This window comes from Neofelis nebulosa, chromosome 8, assembly GCF_028018385.1.
Source record: "Neofelis nebulosa isolate mNeoNeb1 chromosome 8, mNeoNeb1.pri, whole genome shotgun sequence".
NCBI classification, from domain to species: Eukaryota; Metazoa; Chordata; class Mammalia; order Carnivora; family Felidae; genus Neofelis; species Neofelis nebulosa.
Window position 1 is genome coordinate 99432136 of NC_080789.1, and position 19132 is coordinate 99451267.

General features: G+C 41.6%; 2 long non-coding RNA genes across 2 annotated transcripts; both read right to left on the reverse strand.

The window, feature by feature from the left end:
• Positions 1–301: 301 nt before the first annotated feature.
• On the reverse strand, positions 302–1711 carry LOC131484058 (uncharacterized). The gene is made up of 3 exons (XR_009247994.1): positions 1364–1711; positions 1000–1074; positions 302–344 (listed from the first exon to the last, which is right to left on the reverse strand). It is a non-coding gene; the product is annotated as an uncharacterized LOC131484058 (long non-coding RNA).
• Positions 1712–9435: 7724 nt separating this feature from the next.
• LOC131484059 (uncharacterized) lies at positions 9436–10843 on the reverse strand. The gene is made up of 3 exons (XR_009247995.1): positions 10496–10843; positions 10132–10206; positions 9436–9478 (listed from the first exon to the last, which is right to left on the reverse strand). It is a non-coding gene; the product is annotated as an uncharacterized LOC131484059 (long non-coding RNA).
• Positions 10844–19132: the final 8289 nt, after the last annotated feature.

Sequence of the window (19132 nt, forward strand, 5' to 3'; positions counted from 1 at the left end):
TCAAAATAATACATTTTATTTACAGGTATAATAATCTTTGAACATCAAGACACCTTTTGGTACAACTTCTTATAACAACACTGTGTATTCATTGGACTCTCCACTTATCACAATTGCAGTTGCCTTTAAAACATCAGTTCTCAAATTTCGATGTGGCGGTCAGACCTCTAATGCCGCTGGTGACAAGTAAGCCCAGGTCGAGGTAGACAAAAGTAACACGTATTCACAGTGTTGCACTCTCCGAAATCTTGAGTCAAGGAAAGAAAAACCACGAATATTTCCCGTGGCTGATCTACAAGCAGTGGTCATTTCAGAGCATGTAGCATATTGGAAACAAGTTCTTCCTGGAAGAAAGGTTTAAAACAAGTTAAAATTAATTCTGCATTTCTGGGGTGTGGTGGGCAGCTGGAGCCTTGGATAAAGTCCACACTTCAGAAACAAAGTGTGAAAAGAAATATTCTCTTCAGTGACCTGACACTTGTGTTCTATATACTCTCACGGTATTCTCAAGATGAACACAAGAGATAAGATTAGTATTTGTAAGACTTTGCATCACAACACTCAGACAGACAGGGATGCCTGGGAGCTATGTTGGTTAAGCCCCCAAATCTTGGTTTCAGCTCACATCATGACCTAATGCTTCTTGAGATCGAGCCCTAAGTCCAGCTCTGGGCTGACAACACGGAGACTGTTTGAGGTTCTCTCTCTCTCTCTCTCTCTCTCTCTCTCTCTGCCCCTCCCCCACTCATGCCTTAGCAGGCATGTTGCCTCTCTCCCTCTCTCTCTCTCAAAAGAAATAAATAAAGTTTAACAATATATGTATTTTTTAAAAAGTAAATAAATTGGGCAACACAAAGACTGTTGTGTCTTATGGGTTTCATTTCCGTGTGAATCTCAGCCCACAGCCACTGGTCAAGCCAAATAAACTGCAAAGAAACACATAAAGGTGTTGGAAAAACACAGAATTTAGTGATCATGGAGCAGGTTGGGAGTACTCACACAGCTCTTCACTTCTTCCATTGTTTCATACAACATTTTGAGAAACTGTCTCCTCTTTTTATGGTGCGAGATTACCTTAAGGAAAAGACAATCAAATGGGACGTATTATTCAATCTTACTTCACTCAAAATTTTGAAAACTCTATTCTTTCATTGTTCACGTTTTCATCACTGCAAAATGTTCATGTTGCTGTACTCTCCAGATGAGTACAACTCGGGGAAATTTCAGCTATTTGAAACGACTCCTTTTCTTTCCTAATATTACCAACTTAGAGGCAATTCTCCTTGGAAGGAGACCTCTGACATCAAGACAAATGGCCATTTTGGAGACATGAATTTTCCGCACGACTTGCCATCGGCCTTACCTTTTTCCGGCCATGGTGGCGAGTTTTCCTGAGTTTCTTCTCTGTTCTTGATTCCCACATTCCATCCTGGTCCCTCTCAGGAACCAGCGATGTTTTGTCTGCCTCCTGATCATCCAGCTTCAAATCTGACACTTCAAAGAAAGATAGCTCTGAACGGGAGATGAAGAAGGTCAGGTTTTCCAGAGCTGGGGATATTTGAGATTAAGATCCACCCATGTAGAAATAGATACATGAAAGAGTGACTATGTGCGTGAACAATCCAACTGATAGAGGCTAAAATCCCGAAATCTGTCCTAAGCAAATGCAAGAAACCAAAAATACATCTGGTGTCTGATGTCTCATCCCTAACTTTTGCCCCACCCCAGTCACCTTCCAAACCTCTTAGAGACTCAAGCTAACCTCGTGAAGCAGCTTGACACACATCTTCCTTTCCTGTCATTTCTTTTTCTCCATTTGCTGGCATCTCCAACAGCATTTTAATTTCATCTTCGATTTCATAGTTTTGGAGAAACTGGGCTAGAAACTCATCGCCAACAACGGGTTTATCTGATGATACAGAAAAGAAATGCTGAAATTTGGAGACTCCGGGGAAATTAGATTTCCCAAAACATATTCTTCTTGTACAACACTCAGTAATACCCCTACGTCATGAATTAGAGTTAAGCCATGGGTGGGTGCTATGGAAAACAGAGCAGAAAACAGTTAGATAATGAAGAGAGAGGGGCCCCTGGGTGTCTCAGTCATTAAGCATCTGACTCTTGGTTTCCAGGAAGGTCATGATCTCACAGTTCTTGGGATCCAACCCGCGTCCACCTCTGCACTGACAACATGGAGTTTGGTTTTTTCTCCCTCCCTCTCTCTCCCGCCCTCTCCCCCCCTGCCCACCCCAACACAAATAAACAATTAAAAAAAAAACCTGAGGGATACAGGTATCATCTGAGAGCGATATATTCACTCAGGTCTTAGAGTAAAAGACAAGTAAAGATTTCATTTCATACAAGGCTAAAAGCTCTCACATTTAAACATATAGTCTTGTCCTTGGCATCGAGTTCTTCCTTTGCCTAACCAGCAGAGAAGTGTTGAAAGGTCAATAGATAGACACTAAGGATCTTAAAGGCAACAGCTTAAAGGAATAACACACACAAATTCTAAAGAGAAGGACAGTGTTGTCATAAGAATACCTGTATGGGAGATCTCCTCTCTTTGACGTATGTTCAAGGGAATTTCCATTGAATGATTCTGGAAAACAAAATGGAGAAGATTTTCATTTTGGTGGGACTTCTGAGCCCAGTGGAGCACATAGATTTCTTAGACATGGTGGACAACCAAAGGCGATATTTGTGAGGGTCTTTTGGCTGAATACTGTCACCCGGAAGGTGAACTGAAACTGAGGCTGTAATCTCCACAAACTTAAATGGTATCTGATACGTTTTAGTCCGGACACTCGTAGCCAGTTAGGTCCTTGAAGGCAAGTTGGAGACAATTCCACAGTCTATGGCTTTGCCCTGATGCCACCCGCTGTGACTCTGGGCCCAGTATTTGGCTCATGAAAAATCCAATACAGTTGCAGAGAATCCAGCCTCCATTGTTATACTCCCATACTCCTCACAAGCACCTTTACAATTCTAGGTAATTCTCCAGAGCCCCCAAGTGTTAAGTGGTGCCGTAGTTCAACACTAATCTTTCCTTCATGCAACGGCCCCTCCGTGTTAAGCATGCCCTCGACATGGACTCACTAGTATTTCCACGTGCCCAAGGTCAAAACTCCCCTAGGCATCTCCAGGATGCTTCTTGGCCCTCAAAGTATTCTACAACCTGCATAATAGTTTTCTGCTCGTCCCATTTGCCTCTAACTCCCGGGGAAAAGCCATAACCCACCTGGCATGGCAAGCTCTCCATCCTTGAAATGGCTGAAGACAGATTTCCACCTGGAGACTTCTGTTTTTCAAGGCAAGGGAATCGCATTAGCATTAACGAAATCAAATCCATCAAGTCGTTACAGGAAGCTTGGCTCTCACCTTTATCCCTGATAACATGAGGACCTTTCAGACTCTTTCACCATGAAGATGATACTCCCACTTTGATTTGAGTGCATACATTTTCTATGCGTACCTTGGATCCCTGAAGCCCATTTGTGGAAGTCACGTGTAAACTCCCTGGATAAGTGAATTTTCCCTTCAGAGTCTAGTTCCCAAACACAATCATATGGGCCCCGCACCTAAATTTTAGGAAGATTCGTGGCAGAGCCCAGGAAGACTGAGTGTAACCGTAACTATTGAGAAGCTAGCTACAAAAGAATTCTTCAGTTCAAATTGTCTGTTGTTCCCTTCTAGAATTTTGATTTCAGAAAGAAAATACAAATTTGGCATTGCAGAGTTGGCTTTAAAATATTTGATAACCTCCTAAGAATGTATGTGTTTACTCTGTCAACGAATACAATGGCAGTGTTTTTGTCAAGGCGATACAAGTTTTTCGTGTATTTTTAACAGGCTCAGCCAACTGAGATCCTACAAGGAAATCAGCTAAAGTTCCTGTCTCCCGGGCACCTGGGTGGCTCAGTCAGTTAAGCTTCCGACTTCAGCTTAAGTCATAATCTCATGGTTGGTAAGTTTGATCCCCACGTGGGACTCTGCGCTGACAGTTCAGAGCCTGGAGCCTGCTTCACATTCTGTGTCTCCCTCTCTCTCTGCCCTCCCCCGCTTACACTCTTTGCCTCTCTCTCCCAAAAATAAAGAAACACTACAAATGAAATTGTTTTAAACCCTTCAACAAAACTACAGACAAATCACATTGATTAACATAGATTTGTTAAGATCTTAAAAGGTTGCTTAGAAAAGGAATGTGTTAGGGGCTCCGGAATGGCTTAGCCGGTTAAGCCTCTGACTTGGGCTCAAGTCATGATCTCATGGTTAGTGAGCTCCAGCCCAACTTCCTGTGAGCCCTGCTTCTCTCTCCCCGCCCCCTTCCCCTGGCTCACCTGGACCCAGTCTCACTCCCTCTCAAAAAAAATAAAAAAGAAAAGCAGTATATTAGGAAGAAGTGCACTTTACTGCAGGAATTCAAGGACGGTTCAGCATAGAGGAATCAATTAACATTATCTGTTTAGGTTGCAAATTAACACTATAAACTAAGGAAGACAAGTCCCGGTGATAATACTGATAGGTGTCAGAGGAAAATATGTGATGCTCTACAACAACTTTCACATTTTAAGAAATTCTCATCAAATTAGATGCAGTGAAGCACTTTTTTTGTTTTTAATTTCAGACAAGTTAATTAGCATATAGTGCAACCATGATTTCAGGAGTAGATTCCTTAATGCTCCTTGCCCATTTAGCCCATCCCACCTCCCACAATCCCTCCAATAACCCCCTGTTCGTTCTCCCTATTTAAGAGTCTCCGACGTTTTGTAATACTCCATTGTATATATTTATCACATCAATGTATTACTCCATTGTGTGTGTGTATATATATATATATATATATATATATATATCACATCTCCTTTATCCATTCATCCGTCGATGGACATTTGGGCTCTTTCCTTACTTTGGCTATTGTTGGTAAACCCTTTTTAAAATATGAATGAATATAGATAGGACAGGTATTTTAACGCTGATGTTTTTTTCTTCTCTTATATTTTTCAGTATTTCTTCTTTTTTTTAATTCTTTACATTTAATGTTTATTTATTTTGAGAAAGAGACAGAGACAATGAGCAAGCAGAGGAGGGCCAGAGAGAGAAAGAGGGACACAGAATCTGAAGCAATCTCCTGGCTCTGAGCTGTTAGCACAGAACCTCACGTGGGGCTTGAACTCATGAACCGCGATATCATGACCAGAGCAGAAGGCAGATGTTTAACAGACTGAAACACTCAGGTGCTCCTTTATCTACTTTTTCTAGAGCCATGGTCTGTTCTTTCCAAGCCTTTGGTCCCAGTCCAATGGAGATCATATCTTTGCGTTTTGCTCTCTTGACGATGAGCAGTTTTCGGTTTAACATTCTGTCCAATATTTTTAGTACATCATTTAATAAACTGAGCTCTTTTTTAAGTGTGTGATCCTCCTTCTTCATATTTAATACTGTTTCTTTTTCTTACTCCCCGTTTTAAAATATTTTTATTCATCTTCAAATGGGTAGGATTCTTGCCAGACTCCCGGGCTGAGAGGCATGTAGATTTCCCTTGGCTTATTGCATTTGACATACATATGTATAGGTTGAATGCCCTTCAAGGAGCAATATTTACCAGTCACTTTGTTGTCATTAGCACTTACCTCAATTCCTAGTGGTCTACCTCAAATCTTTCATCGAAGGCAGTGTTTGTTAAACTAAAGATCACAACGTATTAACAGAGCCTGATATCACTTTAGAAAATCACAACTCGAAATGTCCTGTGCATTGCCTGTAACTGTGTAACTCCTGCTTGGCCAAGGCTGTTTTCAGTTGTATGTACATACTCATGCATATGTGCGTAAAATGCGTTTCTTACTGTGGTCATAGTCACAATTGTTGAAGAGCACTGCTCTTGGCGGATATGCTCTGCTAAAATCGGTTGATACCTTAGTCCCACTGCCTGTTTCTCGAATCCTTTGAAATACAAGAACGTAACAAAACTTAAATCCACCTTCTGATGCACGTGTTTGTCACACATCAAAATAGATTAAAACTTTCTCTGATACTCTGACGCATCCCTCCTTCCCTATTTCCTCAAGCCCTGCTGTCCCTGGCCTTTGCGAAGACTGCTTTTCAACGCAGTGATAAAGGATTAAATGCAATGGACAGCGTCCACAGTTCAGGGACAACTAACTGTTCCATATGATGCTTTAACAGGACCCAACATCTCTAAACAAGGGAGAGGAAAGGAGGCAAGAATAAAGTCTCTTTCAGGCTCCTGTCAGGTAGATGGGGCTTCTGTATCTGTTTAGAACACATCATCACCATCTGTGCATTCAGTGGAAGGAAATCGTGAATTGCTAGTAGTCTTTTACTTAACCTTTTTTTTTTTCCCAAACTCGTCTGTTTCATGCTACATATTTCCTGGAGAAACTGCAGTAAAATTTCCGGTCTCACGAGATTTGAAAGCACCTATTTTATTTTACTTATTATTTTTTTTAACACTTATTTATATCCAAATGACAGAGAGACACAGAGTGCGAATGGAGGAGGGGCAGAGAGAGAGGGAGACACAGAATTCCAAGCAGGCTGCAGGTTCCAAACTGTCAGCACAGAACCCGATGCGGGGCACGAACTCATGGACCGCAAGAGCGTGACCTGAGTCAAAGTCAGTCGCTCAACCGACTTAGCCACCAAGGAGCCTGTTCTTTTATTTTATTTTTAAGTTTATTTATTTATTTATTTATTTATTTATTTATTTATTTATTTATTTATAGAGATAGAGATATTCCCAAGTCAGGGAGGGGCAGAGAGAGAGGGAGACAGAGAGAATCACAAGCAGGCTGTGTGCTGCCCCCACAGAGCCCGATGTGGGGCTCTAACTCACCAGAAGGTGGGGTCATACCTGAGCCAAAACCCATAGTCTGACACTCAATCGACTGAGCCACCCAGGTGTCCCTGAAAGCATCGATTTTATGTATTTAAAATTGTCACCTGCCTGTTTTGTGTATCATTATATCCACTTTTTTTCCCTCACCTTTGTCTCTTTCTTTTTGTGTCCTTTGCAACTTTGTGAAAGATGTTCAACCTCAAATGGACCCAGAGGATCCAAAAGGAAATATCTCCTGCGTACGTGCTCTGCACTTAGGAAAACAACGTGTAAGAACTACGGGGCTGATTTTCCATAAGTGCCCGATTTACAGAAAACTGATAACATTGACATCATCTGAAATGACAGGGATGTGGTCAGGGGTTACCTTGTGTGACCCTTGTGATGTGCTGTTTCACCTACAGTGTCCGGACACGTGAACAAGAACCAACCGCGATCAGGTGGGTCTCACCAAAGAAGCCCAAGTGAACTGCATTTGGATGATTGGATTGCTTTTGTCCGCTGGGGGAGTTTTCAAAGCTGCTCTCTGTTTTTATTCTAGCAGATTCTGAGTGCCTCTCCCCTCTTTGGATTCCCAGCTCATTAACACAGCCTCTGCCACGCCCTCAACTCACCCACCTGTAGCTTGCCTCACTTTGCCCGTTTCAAATTGCAATTCCTCCCTTATTCCCAAACAAAGTCATCTGTTTTGAGTTTGGAGCTTCTTTTATAGGTCAATATTCCCTGGATCAGAAGTAGGATTCAGGGGGGGTGCCTAGGTGGCTCAGTGGGTTAAGCGTCCGACTTCGGCTCAGGTCAAGAGCTCACGGTTGGTGAGTTCAAGTCCCACATCTGGCTCTGTGCGGTCAGTTGGGGGCGTGGAGCCTGCTTCAGATCTGTGACTCCCTCTCTTGGCCCTTCTCCTGGTTGCACGCTCTCTCTGTCGCGCGCTCTCTCTCTCTCAAAAGTAAATAAACATTTTTTAAAAAATTTTTAACGTAACTAAAAGGGGGTAATAGAAACTCTGAAACGTGGGCTCTAGAAAGATCCTACTGCCCAGAGATCCATGGAACTGCATGAAGAAGACATCTTCCCACATGAGGAGAGAGAGAAATGAAAACCATAACTGAACGAAAGACTTGATTTCCAACTCAACAACAGCAAGAAAGAAAGAGAGAAATCGAAACCCTGTTATGCAAATTAACGATAGGGTTGACACAACTAAGAATACAAACTATTTAAAAGGAAATGAAAATAAAGACTCATCATACCACACCACCAGGACAGAAGAAAAGTAGCACTGTGAGGACAACGTCTGATTTAAAATATGCTAATAGAAGAAAGACTGTAAAGAATTATCTCAATACCACATGTTATGAAATTAAACATCTTAAGAGGGGCACATGGGAGGCTCAGTCTGTTCAGCGTCTGACTTGAGCTGAGGTCACCATCACTCGGCTTATGAGTTAGAGCCACGGGTCCCCCTCTGTGCTGACAGCTCAGAGCCTGGAGCCTGCTTCAGTTCCTGTGTCTCCCTCTCTCTCTGTCCCTCCCCTGCTCACACACTCTCTCTCTCAAAACTAAATGAAATCACAAAATCTTTGTGAATCTTACACAAAGCTAACTTCCGAGAATTTCAAGAGTGACCTAACAAAGATCAAAGTAAGAAGAAATAAAATAGACAATCGCACTTAAAAGAGCAGTGAAATCTAAACCTAGACTTTTCCGGGAGACCTGGGTGGCTGAGGCGGTTAAGCCTCTTAAGTCGGCTCAGGTCATGATCTCCAGGTTTGTGAGTTCGAGCCCCGAGTCGGGCTCCGTGCTGACACCTCAGAACCTGGAGCCTACTTCAAATTCTGTGTCTCCCTCTCTCTCTGCCCCTCCCCCCACCTATTCTCGCTCTCTCGCTCTCTCTCTGTAGTCAAAAATAAAAACTTGTTAATTTTTTTTTCAAATGTAGACTCTTCCTAGTACAAAGTAAATGGCTACACTTGACACAAGGTAATCAAAAGCTAGAACAGATTCCATACCCAGAGATCACCAAGATGCTTCACAAATAGAGTCACCTAGACATGGCTTCCTGCCTGAGTTACATAGTTAACCTTTACAGAGCTGAGCACTTACAATAATATTTCAACTGTTATCCCAACAAGGGACTCGCCTTCATTTCTTCAAGTCAGCTTAATGCCAAAACACCCAGATATGGCCCCAACAGCGAAAACTAATCAATACCAATAGGAGTAGAGATGAACAATTCTACCTAAAATGCAATCAAATACAATCCAGCCACACATCAAAATAATACATTTTATTTACAGGTATAATAATCTTTGAACATCAAGACACCTTTTGGTACAACTTCTTATAACAACACTGTGTATTCATTGGACTCTCCACTTATCACAATTGCAGTTGCCTTTAAAACATCAGTTCTCAAATTTCGATGTGGCGGTCAGACCTCTAATGCCGCTGGTGACAAGTAAGCCCAGGTCGAGGTAGACAAAAGTAACACGTATTCACAGTGTTGCACTCTCCGAAATCTTGAGTCAAGGAAAGAAAAACCACGAATATTTCCCGTGGCTGATCTACAAGCAGTGGTCATTTCAGAGCATGTAGCATATTGGAAACAAGTTCTTCCTGGAAGAAAGGTTTAAAACAAGTTAAAATTAATTCTGCATTTCTGGGGTGTGGTGGGCAGCTGGAGCCTTGGATAAAGTCCACACTTCAGAAACAAAGTGTGAAAAGAAATATTCTCTTCAGTGACCTGACACTTGTGTTCTATATACTCTCACGGTATTCTCAAGATGAACACAAGAGATAAGATTAGTATTTGTAAGACTTTGCATCACAACACTCAGACAGACAGGGATGCCTGGGAGCTATGTTGGTTAAGCCCCCAAATCTTGGTTTCAGCTCACATCATGACCTAATGCTTCTTGAGATCGAGCCCTAAGTCCAGCTCTGGGCTGACAACACGGAGACTGTTTGAGGTTCTCTCTCTCTCTCTCTCTCTCTCTCTCTCTGCCCCTCCCCCACTCATGCCTTAGCAGGCATGTTGCCTCTCTCCCTCTCTCTCTCTCAAAAGAAATAAATAAAGTTTAACAATATATGTATTTTTTAAAAAGTAAATAAATTGGGCAACACAAAGACTGTTGTGTCTTATGGGTTTCATTTCCGTGTGAATCTCAGCCCACAGCCACTGGTCAAGCCAAATAAACTGCAAAGAAACACATAAAGGTGTTGGAAAAACACAGAATTTAGTGATCATGGAGCAGGTTGGGAGTACTCACACAGCTCTTCACTTCTTCCATTGTTTCATACAACATTTTGAGAAACTGTCTCCTCTTTTTATGGTGCGAGATTACCTTAAGGAAAAGACAATCAAATGGGACGTATTATTCAATCTTACTTCACTCAAAATTTTGAAAACTCTATTCTTTCATTGTTCACGTTTTCATCACTGCAAAATGTTCATGTTGCTGTACTCTCCAGATGAGTACAACTCGGGGAAATTTCAGCTATTTGAAACGACTCCTTTTCTTTCCTAATATTACCAACTTAGAGGCAATTCTCCTTGGAAGGAGACCTCTGACATCAAGACAAATGGCCATTTTGGAGACATGAATTTTCCGCACGACTTGCCATCGGCCTTACCTTTTTCCGGCCATGGTGGCGAGTTTTCCTGAGTTTCTTCTCTGTTCTTGATTCCCACATTCCATCCTGGTCCCTCTCAGGAACCAGCGATGTTTTGTCTGCCTCCTGATCATCCAGCTTCAAATCTGACACTTCAAAGAAAGATAGCTCTGAACGGGAGATGAAGAAGGTCAGGTTTTCCAGAGCTGGGGATATTTGAGATTAAGATCCACCCATGTAGAAATAGATACATGAAAGAGTGACTATGTGCGTGAACAATCCAACTGATAGAGGCTAAAATCCCGAAATCTGTCCTAAGCAAATGCAAGAAACCAAAAATACATCTGGTGTCTGATGTCTCATCCCTAACTTTTGCCCCACCCCAGTCACCTTCCAAACCTCTTAGAGACTCAAGCTAACCTCGTGAAGCAGCTTGACACACATCTTCCTTTCCTGTCATTTCTTTTTCTCCATTTGCTGGCATCTCCAACAGCATTTTAATTTCATCTTCGATTTCATAGTTTTGGAGAAACTGGGCTAGAAACTCATCGCCAACAACGGGTTTATCTGATGATACAGAAAAGAAATGCTGAAATTTGGAGACTCCGGGGAAATTAGATTTCCCAAAACATATTCTTCTTGTACAACACTCAGTAATACCCCTACGTCATGAATTAGAGTTAAGCCATGGGTGGGTGCTATGGAAAACAGAGCAGAAAACAGTTAGATAATGAAGAGAGAGGGGCCCCTGGGTGTCTCAGTCATTAAGCATCTGACTCTTGGTTTCCAGGAAGGTCATGATCTCACAGTTCTTGGGATCCAACCCGCGTCCACCTCTGCACTGACAACATGGAGTTTGTTTGGTTTCTCCTCTCCCCCTCTCTCTCCTGCCCTCTACCCCCCCACCCACCCCGACACAAATAAACAATTAAAAAAAAGAAAAAAAAACCTGCGGGATACAGGTATCATCTGAGAGCGATATATTCACTCAGGTCTTAGAGTAAAAGACAAGTAAAGATTTCATTTCATACAAGGCTAAAAGCTCTCACATTTAAACATATAGTCTTGTCCTTGGCATCGAGTTCTTCCTTTGCCTAACCAGCAGAGAAGTGTTGAAAGGTCAATAGATAGACACTAAGGATCTTAAAGGCAACAGCTTAAAGGAATAACACACACAAATTCTAAAGAGAAGGACAGTGTTGTCATAAGAATACCTGTATGGGAGATCTCCTCTCTTTGACGTATGTTCAAGGGAATTTCCATTGAATGATTCTGGAAAACAAAATGGAGAAGATTTTCATTTTGGTGGGACTTCTGAGCCCAGTGGAGCACATAGATTTCTTAGACATGGTGGACAACCAAAGGCGATATTTGTGAGGGTCTTTTGGCTGAATACTGTCACCCGGAAGGTGAACTGAAACTGAGGCTGTAATCTCCACAAACTTAAATGGTATCTGATACGTTTTAGTCCGGACACTCGTAGCCAGTTAGGTCCTTGAAGGCAAGTTGGAGACAATTCCACAGTCTATGGCTTTGCCCTGATGCCACCCGCTGTGACTCTGGGCCCAGTATTTGGCTCATGAAAAATCCAATACAGTTGCAGAGAATCCAGCCTCCATTGTTATACTCCCATACTCCTCACAAGCACCTTTACAATTCTAGGTAATTCTCCAGAGCCCCCAAGTGTTAAGTGGTGCCGTAGTTCAACACTAATCTTTCCTTCATGCAACGGCCCCTCCGTGTTAAGCATGCCCTCGACATGGACTCACTAGTATTTCCACGTGCCCAAGGTCAAAACTCCCCTAGGCATCTCCAGGATGCTTCTTGGCCCTCAAAGTATTCTACAACCTGCATAATAGTTTTCTGCTCGTCCCATTTGCCTCTAACTCCCGGGGAAAAGCCATAACCCACCTGGCATGGCAAGCTCTCCATCCTTGAAATGGCTGAAGACAGATTTCCACCTGGAGACTTCTGTTTTTCAAGGCAAGGGAATCGCATTAGCATTAACGAAATCAAATCCATCAAGTCGTTACAGGAAGCTTGGCTCTCACCTTTATCCCTGATAACATGAGGACCTTTCAGACTCTTTCACCATGAAGATGATACTCCCACTTTGATTTGAGTGCATACATTTTCTATGCGTACCTTGGATCCCTGAAGCCCATTTGTGGAAGTCACGTGTAAACTCCCTGGATAAGTGAATTTTCCCTTCAGAGTCTAGTTCCCAAACACAATCATATGGGCCCCGCACCTAAATTTTAGGAAGATTCGTGGCAGAGCCCAGTTACTGAGTGTAACCGTAACTATTGAGAAGCTAGCTACAAAAGAATTCTTCAGTTCAAATTGTCTGTTGTTCCCTTCTAGAATTTTGATTTCAGAAAGAAAATACAAATTTGGCATTGCAGAGTTGGCTTTAAAATATTTGATAACCTCCTAAGAATGTATGTGTTTACTCTGTCAACGAATACAATGGCAGTGTTTTTGTCAAGGCGATACAAGTTTTTCGTGTATTTTTAACAGGCTCAGCCAACTGAGATCCTACAAGGAAATCAGCTAAAGTTCCTGTCTCCCGGGCACCTGGGTGGCTCAGTCAGTTAAGCTTCCGACTTCAGCTTAAGTCATAATCTCATGGTTGGTAAGTTTGATCCCCACGTGGGACTCTGCGCTGACAGTTCAGAGCCTGGAGCCTGCTTCACATTCTGTGTCTCCCTCTCTCTCTGCCCTCCCCCGCTTACACTCTTTGCCTCTCTCTCCCAAAAATAAAGAAACACTACAAATGAAATTGTTTTAAACCCTTCAACAAAACTACAGACAAATCACATTGATTAACATAGATTTGTTAAGATCTTAAAAGGTTGCTTAGAAAAGGAATGTGTTAGGGGCTCCGGAATGGCTTAGCCGGTTAAGCCTCTGACTTGGGCTCAAGTCATGATCTCATGGTTAGTGAGCTCCAGCCCAACTTCCTGTGAGCCCTGCTTCTCTCTCCCCGCCCCCTTCCCCTGGCTCACCTGGACCCAGTCTCACTGCCTCTCAAAAAAAATAAAAAAGAAAAGCAGTATATTAGGAAGAAGTGCACTTTACTGCAGGAATTCAAGGACGGTTCAGCATAGAGGAATCAATTAACATTATCTGTTTAGGTTGCAAATTAACACTATAAACTAAGGAAGACAAGTCCCGGTGATAATACTGATAGGTGTCAGAGGAAAATATGTGATGCTCTACAACAACTTTCACATTTTAAGAAATTCTCATCAAATTAGATGCAGTGAAGCACTTTTTTTGTTTTTAATTTCAGACAAGTTAATTAGCATATAGTGCAACCATGATTTCAGGAGTAGATTCCTTAATGCTCCTTGCCCATTTAGCCCATCCCACCTCCCACAATCCCTCCAATAACCCCCTGTTCGTTCTCCCTATTTAAGAGTCTCCGACGTTTTGTAATACTCCATTGTATATTTTTATCACATCAATGTTTTACTCCATTGTATATATATATCACATCTCCTTTATCCATTCATCCGTCGATGGACATTTGGGCTCTTTCCTTACTTTGGTTATTGTTGGTAAACACTTTTTAAAATATGAATGAATATAGATAGGACAGATATTTTTAATGCTGATGTTTTTTTCTTCTCTTATATTTTTGAATATTTCTTCTTTTTTCAATTTTTTACATTTAATGTTTATTAATTTTGAGAAAGAGACAGAGACAAAGAGCGAGCAGAGGAGGGCCAGAGAGAGAAAGAGGGACACAGAATCTGAAGCAATCTCCTGGCTCTGAACTGTTAACACAGAACCTCACGTGGGGCTTGAACTCATGAACCGCGATATCATGACCAGAGCAGAAGGCAGATGTTTAACCGACTGAGCCACTCAGGTGCTCCTTTATCTACTTTTTCTACACCCATGGTCTGTTCTTTCCAAGCCTTTGGTCCCAGTCCAATGGAGATCATATCTTTGCACTCTGCTCTCTTGACGATGAACAGTTTTTGGTTTAACTTTCTATCCAATTTTTTTAGTACATCATTTAATAAACTGAGCTCTTTTTTAAGTGTGTGATCCTTCTTCATATTTCATACTGTTTCTTTTTCATACTCCCCTTTTAAAAATATTTTTATTCATCTTCAATGGGTAGGATTCTTGCCAGACTCCCGGGCTAAGAGGCATGTAGATTTCCCTTGGCTTATTGCATTTGATAAGCATATGTGTGGGTTGAATGCCCTTCTAAGAGCAATATTTACCCGTCACTCTGTTGTCATCAGCACTTACCTCAATTCCTAGTGGTCTACCTCAAATCTTTCATCGAAGGCAGTGTTTGTTAAACTAAAGATCACAACGTATTAACAGAGCCTGATATCACTTTAGAAAATTACACCCAGGGAAGTCCATGTGCATTGCATGTAACTGTGTAACGACTGCTTAGCCATGGCTGTTTTCAGTTGTATGTACATATTCATGCATATGTGCGTAAAATGCGTTTCTTACTGTGGTCATAATCACAATTGTTGAAGAGCACTGCTCTTGGCTGGATGTGCTCTGCTAAAATCGGTTGATACCTTAGTCCCACTGCCTGTTTCTCGAATCCTTTGAAAGACAGGAACGTAACAAAATTTAAATCCACCGTCTGATGCACGTGTTTGTCACACATCAAAAGAGAATAAAACTTTCTCGGATACTCTGATGTGTCTCTCCTTCCCTATTTCCTCAACCCTGCTGGCCCTGGCCTTTGCAAAGACTGCTTTTCAACGCAGTGATAAAGGATTAAATGCAATGGATAGCGTCCACAGTTCAGGGACAACTAACTGTTCCATATGATGCTTTAACAGGACCCTATATCTCTAAACAAGGGAGAGGAAAGGAGGCAAGAATAAAGTATCTTTCAGACTCCTCTCAGGTAGATGGAGCCGCTGTATCTGTTTACAGCCCATCATCACCGCCATCTGTGCATTCAGTGGAAGGAAATCGTGATTTACTATTAGTCTTTTACTTAACATTTTTTTTTTTCCAAACTCGTCTGTTTCATGCTACATATTTCCTGGAGAAACTGCAGTAAAATTTCTAGTCCGATGACATTTGAAAGCACTTGTTTTATTTTTTTAACTTCTTTTTTTTAACATTTATGCGTTTTTGAAAGAGTGACACATTGTACGAATGGGGGAGGGGCAGAGAGAGAGGGAGACACAGAATTCCAAGCTGGCTGCAGGTTCCAAACTGTCAGCACAGAACCCAATGCGGGGCTCGAACTCATGGACCGCAATAGCATGACCTGAGTCGAAATCAGCCGCTCAACTCAGGTGCCCCTTCTTTGATTTTATTTTTAAGTTTATTTAATTATTTATTTTGAGATAGAGACATCACAAGTCGGGGAGGGGCAGAGAGAGAGGGAGACAGAGAGAATCCCAAGCAGGCTGTGGCCTGCCCCCACAGAGCCCGATGTGAGGCTCTGACTCACGAGAAGGTGGGATCATACCTGAGCCGCAACCCACAGTCTGACACTGAATCGACTCAGCCACCCAGGTGTCCCCAAAAGCACCTATTTTATGTATTTAAAATTGTCACTGCCTGTTTTATGTATCATTATGTCCACTTTTCTTCTCTCGTCTTTTTTTCTCTTTCATTTTGTGTCCTTTGCAACTTGTGAAAGAATTTCAACCTCAAATGGACCCAGAGGATCCAAAAGGAAATATCTCTTGCGTACGTGCTCTGCACTTAGGAAAAAACATGTAAGAACTACGGGGCTGATTTTCCATAAGTGCCCGATTTACAGAAAACTAATAACAGAGACATCGTCTTAAATGATAGGGAATTGGTCAGGGGTTACCTTGTGTGACCCTCATGATGTGTTGATTCACCTACAGTGTCCAGACATGTGAACAAGAAACGCCCCCGATCAGGTGGGTCTCACCAAAGAAGCCCAAGTGAACTGCATTTGGATGATTGGATTGGTTTTGTCCGCTGGGGGAATTTTCAAAGCTGGTCTCTGTTTTTATTTAAAGAGATTTTGAGTCAACTCTCCCCTCTTGATCCCCTGCTCATAATCACAATGGTAATATCCACTTCCTTCAGGATGCATACGCTTCTGCCTTTAGAAATAATTACAGAACAACTGAAGCACTTAAGGCCCTCCCCACACACACTTGTTCTTACCCACAACTAATGATAGGGCATATACTAAATCAAGCACTTAGAAAACATTTACGCTCTGGTAGAACAATCTTTCCACAGTCCATTCCAGATGAAGACACACATCACAACTTACAACCTGGAAACTTTTTCTATTGGAAAGACAGCTCCAAAAATACTCTTCAACATCACTGGCAAGGCCTCTACCAGCTATTATTATTAACCAATCTCTGTGCACCCAGACTTCAAGGCACACACTCCTGGATTCATGGGTCACACCCCAAGTAAGCCCCCACATCTGCGTGGACTTGTACACCAACTAGTGACCTGACACTGAAAATTTCTGGGAACTGAAGCAGACAGCATCTGAATAGACAACTTACCTGAGATATACAGACCAGACCTGTATAACTTGACATTTTTTTTAAATTCCTCTATGCTTAATATTTCATCCCATTCAGGCCTTCCATTGATCTTTCTCTAGTTTTCCTGACATTCTTTACTTTCGCTTTAACACATCATTTTATCCCTACCTTACAGAAACTCTGATTCTGCTACCTTACTGATTATTGGATTTGTGCCAGAGCAAATAATGCTCATGATGAACCCGAATTGTGGCGCAACTATTGTCTTTAGAAGGATGGCGAAACCTATCTGGCAAAGATAACGGATCTTCCTGTGGTAACTTTGAAACCATCCATGTCCTCTTTCTAGAAGTCTGGCACTAAATATTATGGCTTTCCATTGGGTTTCCCTTACTCATAAAGTGATACCCTCACTCAGGTCTGGACTCTTACCCAAAATCTGTTTTGAAAACTATTATGAAAGTGGAAACACTCTAGGATATCTCCCACTAACTACTTATAACTATGTTATTTTATATAACCTAAATAAACATGAGGGAAACTTAATTCAACTTGCTTCTTCCCTAGATATCTTTTTCCCCAGATATCCAGACTTCCAGCAAAATCTTACTGATATTACATCAACTCACTTGTTACTTCAGGTCTATACAAATTTAAGATGTTCACATAACCATTCCCATAATGCTAGTAAACCAGATTATCATATGCTCCATGTAAATGATTCTATTTCTGATCATGCTATTCTCATTTTAGGAAAAAGAATTTGGTCAAAGGGACCCAATTATGCTCGACTATGCTTTATGCTTAGAATACATTGGATATTTCTTTTTATGTGGGGGGAAAAAAAGGTATATTCTATCCTTTCCCTTAATTGGAAGGGACATTGTGGGATCATTGCCCTCACCCCTGATGCCAAAATTAGAAACCCTCTTTCCTCTATTGCTTATATATCTAATCTAGAGTCTTTCTCCTATCAACTTAAAAGGACACAGCAGAGCTGGGAAGTTTATAATTTTGAGTGGATATCTACAAATAACCCTATAGAAATGGTTTGGGGCATGCTTTCTCCAGGGACTTTTGAGCTTGGATTGGAGTAGCAGACCTTGAAAAAGCAATTTGTGGTCTTTCTAGAATCATGTCTACCACTTTCAATGCTTCTGTCTGAGGTTTTAACTACCAACAAGCCCAAATAAGCCTCGCAGGAACAAGCTTTACTACAACTTTAGGCTGCAGAGCCCTAATCCTGCTTAGCAGGGGGGAGCATGTGCCCTCCTTAGAAAGTAATGTTGTTTTGATGTCAGTAACCTGGAAAAAATAACACAAGCACTAAAAATAATGAAAGACACTATCGGGCAGAATACTGCCTTCTTCTGCTAGTGGAAGTTGGCCAAACTCTTGGAACCTGGGACACGTTTGATCTACTAAGCATAGGCAATTGGGCAAATTGGCTGAGAAGTACATTTTAATCACTAGCTATCATTGAGGTTTTGGTCATCAGTTTACTTGTTTTCTTAAATCTCTATTGTTTTAGTAAGCAAATGTCTTCTTCCCAAATGTAGGTACAAAATAAAATTCTTTCCTTTTCAAAGGTTTTTCCTGGAACTCAGCTAACCATGGAAACTAAACCATCCACCCTAGAGGGACATAACTGGGATTCTTCGTTTTCAACCCTCTTGTTCAAATAAGGCCAGTGAAATCCCATATCATGTTCCTCCTCTGTGGGACAAGACGCAAAAAGATGGTCCTCCTCAGCTTCATGGAAAAAGACCCCTGCACCTGAGAACAGCCCTTCTCAGCTCCATGGAACATACAATACAATCTGCATTGTATACAAATGAATACAATGAATTGTAACAATGAATACAACCAACATTGTTTTCTATGAAAGATCTTGATCAAAGGAGGAAATGGGGGGGGGGGGAGAAAGGAGGAGAGGGATATGAAAGAATTTGTAAATGGAAAGTGGAGAATGGAAAGTCTCATGTATGTGTGCCCTCAAGGGGAAAAAACATAAGGAATGAGAGAGAGAGACTGATTTCCCATAAATGCCTGATTTACAGAAAACAGATAATGTGGAATTTTCTTAAATGATAGGGAATTAGTCAGGGGTTCCCTCTCATGAGCATTGTGGAAATTTTTGCTTATGGTTTCCAGAGACACGAACAATGAA